The sequence below is a fragment of the Triticum aestivum genome, chromosome 7D (genome assembly GCF_018294505.1).
Source record: "Triticum aestivum cultivar Chinese Spring chromosome 7D, IWGSC CS RefSeq v2.1, whole genome shotgun sequence".
Classification (NCBI taxonomy): domain Eukaryota; kingdom Viridiplantae; phylum Streptophyta; class Magnoliopsida; order Poales; family Poaceae; genus Triticum; species Triticum aestivum.
Window position 1 is genome coordinate 42,271,440 of NC_057814.1, and position 8,034 is coordinate 42,279,473.

The 8,034-nt window shown below is 44.6% G+C and overlaps 1 pseudogene; it reads right to left on the reverse strand.

The window, feature by feature from the left end:
* LOC123165142 (hypersensitive-induced response protein 4-like) overlaps positions 1-8,034 on the reverse strand; it is a 19,781-nt pseudogene that overhangs the window by 10,759 nt on the left and 988 nt on the right.

Sequence of the window (8,034 nt, forward strand, 5' to 3'; positions counted from 1 at the left end):
ACAGTGATGAGCAGAAGAGTTATCCGTGTTGGGATACCGTCAGTTGTCGGATGTGACTTTTGATGAGTCACATCATTTCTATCCATGTCGATCCTCTCCTTCGGCCACCCCATTGAGGATATTTCTTTCTTCACTTTTCCCGATACACCTATCACTCATGCATTGTCCTCGTCCATGAATCCCATCATGTCTTCCCATACTCACCACCCCATTGAGGATGTTTTAGACCCCATGCCATCATCACCTTCGGCTTCCCCACCTCACCTTGCTCGTCCCCTGAGGCTTCTACGATGATTCCCCCTCGTCCTCTTCTTTATCACATTGGTTGCCCGCGTGTTGTGGATTCTTCTGATGCGCCATCTCCCCAGACTACCATGCCACCTTTTATTGGCAACGCACCGCCTCCAGATCAACTTACTATTGACCGCTATGGTTATTCTGGCGTCTAGACTTCTAATCATGATGCTATTGTTCATCCCGAACGGAAACATGCCATGCCATGGGATTCTCATTTCCTTTCCTCCAAGTGCTGACTTAGGCCGTCCGGGCCTAATAAAGCCCGTAGCAGAAAATGTAGGCCCGGGCCTGGCCCAGTCGTCAGGCCTAGATTTCAGGGCCAGACCCGTCCCATCAGTGAAAAAAACCGTCATGCCTCGGGCCGGGCCTCTTCCCTAAAACGCAAATATGTCAAGCCCAAGCCCGACCGAGCCTTCGAGCTCAAAACATAGGCCCGGGCCCGGCGCACAGGCAAGACCGGGCCGGGTCGGGTCGGGTCAAGCCGGGTTTCCCATGGCCAGTTATACCTGTAAGTGGGTCTACAATGTTAATAGTGATTGTTCTCTTTGAGTGTGACAAAGCTCATCATGTGGTATGTGGCTTTCAGCAGGAATATGGCCATGACCAGATGAGACATTTGCTCCTGTGACCCACATGACTACTCATCGCACACTTCTCGTTGTGGTTTCTATTCGCCTTTTGCTTGTCTCTCAGCTTGATGCCAAAAATGTCTTTCTTAATGGTGAGTTGCATGAGGAGGTCTACATGTAGCCACCACCTAGGTATTCTGGTCCTGATGGCATGATTCCTAGTATTTGTCGCTCTCTCCAACAAACCCATCATGCCTAGTTTGAGTGTTTCGTCTTAGTGGTGAGTATGGGTGGTTTTCTTACTAGTACTCGTGATCCTGCACTGTATGTCCACCTTTCAGCTCGTCGTCGGACTCTTCTTCTATATGTTGATGGCATTATCATCACTGATGATGACTCTCAGTACATTGTCTTTGTGAAGGCTCGTCTTAGTGACTACTCCCTCCGTCCCAAAATTCTTGTCTTAGATTTGTCTAGTTACGGATGTATCTAATACTAAAATGTGACTTGACACATCCGTATTTAGACAAATCTAAGACAAAGAATTTTGGGACGGGGGGAGTAGTTTCTTATGTCTGATCTTGGCCCATCTTGCTGCCTCATTGGGATCGATGTTTCTACTACCTCTAATGGCTTCTTAATTCCCAAGAGAAGTATATCCAGGACCTTCTTACTCGCATTGCTTTTATTGGAAAGCGCTGTTGAGACTCCTATGGAGCTCAACGTCCACCTCCGTGCTTCTGATGGCGAGCATTTGTTTGATTTGACGCGCTACCGTCATCTTGTTGGGAGTCTTGTCTATTTAGATGTCACTCTTCCGAACAATCCATATCCCATTCACATTCTAAGTCAGTTTGTCTCTGCTCCCACTTCGATCCAGTACAATCACCTCCTCCATGTTCTATACCTTCATGGGATTCTCTCTCGCTGTCTCTTCTTCCCACGCTCAAGTTCGACGGTCTATCTCTACTTAGTTTGTATTTCTTGGTAGTTTTCTCATTACCTGGAAGACAAAGAAACATACTTCACTTTCTTGTTCAAGTGTAGAGGCTGAGTTGCGAGCTATGACTCTTTTGGCAACAGAGGTAACTTGGCTAAGATGACTGATTGAGAATTTTGGTGTTTCTATCACTACACCACTCTCTCTTATCAAACAATACAAGTAGTATTGCGTGCTACCCTATGAACCATGAGCTCACCAAGCATATTAATGTTTATGCTTCTTTCATGTGCTCAAGTGTGCAAGATCAAATTATTGTTCTTTAGTATGTGCCTTCCAATTTACATTTGGCCGATTTCTTCACAAAGGCCTAGACTAGAGCACAACACGGCTTCTATCTCTCCAAACTTGGTGTTGTTGATCCATCATGAGCTTGAGGATTTTGGTGCTTCTATCTCTCCAAAAGAGACGACCACTTCAGAACACAAACATTGCACCAAACATCTGAGGCTACTGCCCAGACGTAGCTTGACCATAAAGCAACCCTGCGCAACCGACAATCACGATGGAGAGGGATGTAGCACCTCAATGAAGACTTCAGGAAAGAAACAACGCTCACAATCGCCATCATCATTGGAGCCAACCATAATAAGTGCAGGGTTTTCACAACCACTGAGCCACACAAGGGAGCTCAGACTACGTGATGACAGTGGACATATCAGAGTGACCTGCCGCCAACAACCAAACACACCCACAATAGTTGTGGCACCTCACTCCACAACAACCATGTCATGCCATCCCAAGTAGCAAATCCACTGTAAACGCCGGATCTACCGACAATCGTCCACCGTCACGGATGATGCATAAGCATAGGGTGGCGGATGATACCTTTCTCCTCCTAGTGTCCTCTTCCCATCTTCCTCGCTTCCGCTATCGCCATACCCTCGCCGCTTAGCTCTAGGTCTAAAGGCTGACTAGCGACAGCAGCAGTCCGCTCCCATCAGCATTTTCACCCCTTCCCACACCTCCTCTATACTCTCTACTACCTGTAAGTCCGACTAGGCATCCTTTCCCTGACTACGAGTTACTTGTGTGCTGCCTTGTTCCTACATCATGTGCTCCCATGCAAGTTGTCGCCATAGCTACAAGCTCGGGCACCGCCCCCGAACTTACCCAAGGACGACAAGCGCCCAAGTGCACGTCGCTACCTTTCGCCAAGGCTAGGGACGCCCAGCAAGAGAACGTGGGATGCGGAACCAAGTCCGTGACACATAACCCGCAACCAAAGGAAGGACGCCAAGCCAAATCGGCAGGCAATGAAGAGTGCACGGTAGGTATGGGGAAGCGATGAAAACGCTATCAGGAGTGGCACACCATGCCATCCTCTGCCTTTTCACTTGAACTTCCAAAGAAGAACCCTGAGCTGAATTACTTGTCCCAATTTTGCCCTCACGGTCTTAAGACTTGTCACTTTATTTCCCCCTGATACCAAGGGAGGTCCCTTTACCGACGCCGCGGGGTTGCCTGCAATCAATAACCTCTCGCAAGGTGGCCTCGTACCAGAATCCCCTAAACATTTGTTTGCATTGGCACTGCATGTACCTGTATTTCCATTCGCGGGGTCAAAATCATCTTTCTCCATATACATCGGGTCGAGTCATGCCTAGTTTTCCCTCCACGACCACCTTGGCTTCTACTAGCCCAGCCACCTCTTCCACAGGTGGTAATACCACGAGGCTGAGCAATGAACTCATTTCTAGGCTGGAAACACATCTAAGGGCCTGTTCTGATTCTCTCCAACTCTCAACTCCACAAACTCCACTAGTGAAGTTGACCCGAACGCCTGAGCTCCATGGAGTGAACTTCTCAGAGCTAAGCACTCGCGTAGTGTAAAAAGGAGTTGGGCCAGCCCAGCTTCACAAAACTGGAAAGCTGGGGTTGTTCATATTTACATCCACAATGCTACCGCCAAAGAAAACGTTTGGGCACCATGGCCCCAACTAATCGTTACACTCATGTCTCCCTCCAATCCATACGCTATATTCCAACTGATGGCCTTCAAATGGGCTTGTTTTTTCCGGCCCAAGTCTTGCCGAACAGGCCAAAAGGGCTCTGCCAGGCCAAGGCACGTTGGAGAAGCTGTTGCTCATCCCGAACGCTCTCTGATCGCCAAGGGAAGCTGGAAGCTAGCGGAAGAAGCCAGATATGCCGATTTGGAGAAGCTTGGAGAGAATCAGATGGTCAATCGTATCGTAATTTGCGCAAAAAGGCGGCATCTTCTTGTATAGCACATGGAACATTAGGGGTAGTTTACCTCGCTCAACATTCCCTAAGAACCTCAAAGTGGGCAGGCTTCTCTAGTTTGATCTTGACGCGCACTCGTACAAACTTTCATGCTAACATCAGATTGAGTAACGCAAATTAAAATTTAGATAGATAGTGCTAGCATCGGTATTAAAACTAGCAGATAACTACGATTGTCGCTACAAGAACTATTGTTGTAGCTGCCAAAACTTTTTTCATGCCAGAATGAATGAACAGAAATTGAAGTCATGTGAGCATGCAAGGTGGCTGGTAGCAAATTTACAAATTAAAACGAACACATTTGTTTGTCGAATTTGGGGTGGGATGTGTTTCTTGTTTTAAACCCGACATGGGGGGAGGGGGGTCCACCTGAATGTGATCTCATTCAAAAAGAGGATCGATCTAGTTTACAACGGAAACCAGATCAGAAACCAAACAGAGGGCACGACACAAGCGATATAGCCTCGTCGACCACATTACAAAAGCGGCAAATGCACTAAAACGCATGGCCCCAGATCCGAAGCGGCACGACTCAAACTTGTATTCCTAGGTGGCCATAGGCTATACACGTATGTGGTATAATACGCAAAAGGCTCCTTGTATAACAGGGAAAATGCAAGGGTACACGACTATAATATTATATATCAGGACCTCAACGCTTTTCGACTTCAGAGCCAGCAGAATGACTTAAATACATGTAATGATGTGCTGTGACAGTAAGTAGCACATGTAATAAGAAAAACAGGTTAATGGGGTTACCTTTTCAAGCTCCTCAAGTACAGCCTTTGCAACAACATTTTTCTGCTCAAAAAGACTGTCCAGCTCCATTCTAGGAACTATGGCTCAGACCACTATTTTCCAGAGAAAGAACGCTTAGGCTTTAAAGAAACAGTATAAACAACACAGCAAGATATGATTATTTACCATCAAAGACGTAGGACTGAATTTGCTGTTGGGGGATTCTGCAACTTGTAGAATGCCTCATCTGCATTCTCCTTAACAACCCGGTATTGAATTGTACAGATCAGCTGAACAAAGACATTATCCTGCAAGGGAAAAGGAGATCATCAATTATTTCAGTAAGTACACAAATAAGCAAAGCCGTCATTGCATTCACTCGGATTTTAAGTACTACAGCTCATCAATCACATGGTCAGAAACTCAAGTGAACGATTGGGTCATTATGGCCAAGTTTCCAAACATCTCCCATCAGTAGCAAAATTAGATAAAAAGGATGGTTTGCTCCAGTTATAAACCCAATTTAAGTCCAGGACCCAACGTTGTGCAAACAATGTTCTCCAACTGTCACATATAATTTCTCTATCAATATTAAAATCATCCCACAGCGTTAACACAACTATCTTTTTTCACATTCGGAATCTAGCATCAGTGCCTGCTGCGGTCTCATTGTAACGCAACAATGATTTGAACTAACAATGGAATGGGCCATGTACATGTCACAGACTTCAAGTTCCGCCCTCCATTGCCAGGTGATTTTCATCCTAAGACTCTGCATAGAAGGTGGACTCTTCTGATGAATCGGAGCACAAGGCAAGTTCTATGGATTTTGTTATGTGTATATCGAATGATTTCCATTTGAATCTATGTTATTTTTCTTGGGTTCATACATTATCCACTGCTTCTACTAAAAAACTCTACCTTCCTCTTAAAAATGTAGACACATTAATATAATGCTGCGATGAAAAACCCAATCATCTGGACATCGTAAACAGTGCCACATGCTTTAACCCTGGGCTATTCTTCCACTTCACATTTCATGGAAGGATCCAGTTCGAACTTCAGAAAGCGACATACTTTTATGATGCTTGAAGCTGACTCCAGAGTAGAAGGTCTGTTTGCTACATTCTAACAGCAATTGTTTGTTATAAACTTATAATCCATAAATTGTGCTACAAATTCTGGTTTCGCTTGTAGGAATCATAAACGAGAAGTATAAGATGTACACTTCTCTTTCACAAACAACGACAGATACCAAAATGGTTCAGTCGCTTTTAGCAATTTGGGAGGTATCTTTCCTGCTCTATGTGCACATATGCTGCAAATTGTTACTAATTGCCAAACTTCTCATACCTGCTTTGCTTAAGAACTTGAGCACTTAAGACTACTGGATGGATGAAACAAAACCTGCTGATATTGGTAGACCACCACAGGATGCTGTTCTTAAAAGTTTTCTTCATGGTATTAAGTATGAGAGTGCTCTTTCTGCGTTGGATCCAAAAGAGGGGTCCCATCACAAAGTTTCTGCCGTTGAAGCCTCTGAAAAACTTGAGAGGTGCTTTAAATCATTGACTGATGTTATTGGGACTATCACATTCTCACAAAATGACTGCTGTGAAAATATTGGTAATGATAATTCTGCTCGAAGAACATCTCATTCATTTGACGAACATGAAAAGGTAGTTCTCAGATCTTAGTTATCTGGTAATGGTTTGATTCAAGTTATATGCATATATTATTGGGTCAGTTTGTAGTGTTATCCAAAGCAGTTTAAATAAGAAACATGCCGAACCAATTTTCGCAACCTATATAATGTACCTAAAATAGTTGTAAGGTGAAGAACTGCATTGTTTGGCTTCTGGATATCAGACCCAGAAGAAATGCCTGACAAGAACCCTAACCACGCCAAACAAAGCCACACTAATGGTCAAATACGAGAGGGTGGAAGATAATTCTAGGTCTGGTATGAAGTGAGTACTTCAGATGGTAGAGGATGCCAGTCCATGGTCACTTTTTGATCTTGCCAATCATTTTAGATGCAGGTTCTGATATTTCTAGTTTTGGGATTACATATGTGTATTTTTTCTAGCCACATTTGCATATTATGCTTTCGATTTGAATGTGTTTTTTACTTTCTCCTGATAAATATAACACCTCTTGTCACTTTCGTTGTAGCATGTAGATTATGAAGCACTTGGGCTTTTAAGCTGGATGGCCTCCTCTCAGGCTGGAGAGGAACCAAACATCTCCCAAAGAACAACCTAGCGCCGAAAGAATTGGTTTGGAAACGGCAAAAAAAATTCCCTCCACTAGCTTACATGGGGATAGGAACCCGCAACTACATGTATGTATTATTATGCGGCTAAGGTAGAAAATAGTAACATGACATTTTTGATAGGCTCGCTCTGCTAGATCGACGATAGGGGCAGAGACGGGTCATGGGCTTAGAGATTCTTAATTTGGCGATTTGCTTTGGCGGTTTGAGGCTTGGCCAGGGGTGTTCAACTCATAGCAACAACTCTTCCCAACGCCACAGAGAGTTGGGCAACTGCAATTAATTAATTGTGCTAAAAGCATGATTAATTAAGTAGTTACTATTAGCATCCCAGCAGAGCAATCTCGTCTGCTTCTCTTCCAGCAGTTCTTAATTGTGAATCTAGCAGCGGGAAGTGACGCGGATGATCAATTTAGGCTACCATCTATCCAGGGGGAACAGAGCAATCGTGACGTGGCCGAGGGGCATAAAGCATACCGCAGATTTGAACTACCAATTCTGTGTGCTGCAACCTCATTGTAACTCAGCAAATGATTTTAACTACCATCTTCCTCCCAAGAACAATCTAACGCTGAAAGAACTGGTTCAGAAACGGCAAAACAAATTCCCTCGCTAGCTTACATGGGGATTGCAAAGGCGCAAACACATATATGTATTATTATGTGGCTAAAGTAGAAACTAGTAACATGGGTTGTTGTACCGGACTGGACAGCAGGTCCTGGGCGCAGAGAGCTCTTAATTTGGCGAATTTAGGCTTGGGTAGGATTGTTTCAAGTTTTCAACCTACAGCAAAACTCTTCCCAAATCCCAACGCTGCAGAGAGTTGGGCAACCACGATTGGCGTCTCCTTCTAGCAGTTAGCATTAATCGCGAATCTAGCACGGGCGAGTGATAAAGATGATGAATCTAGG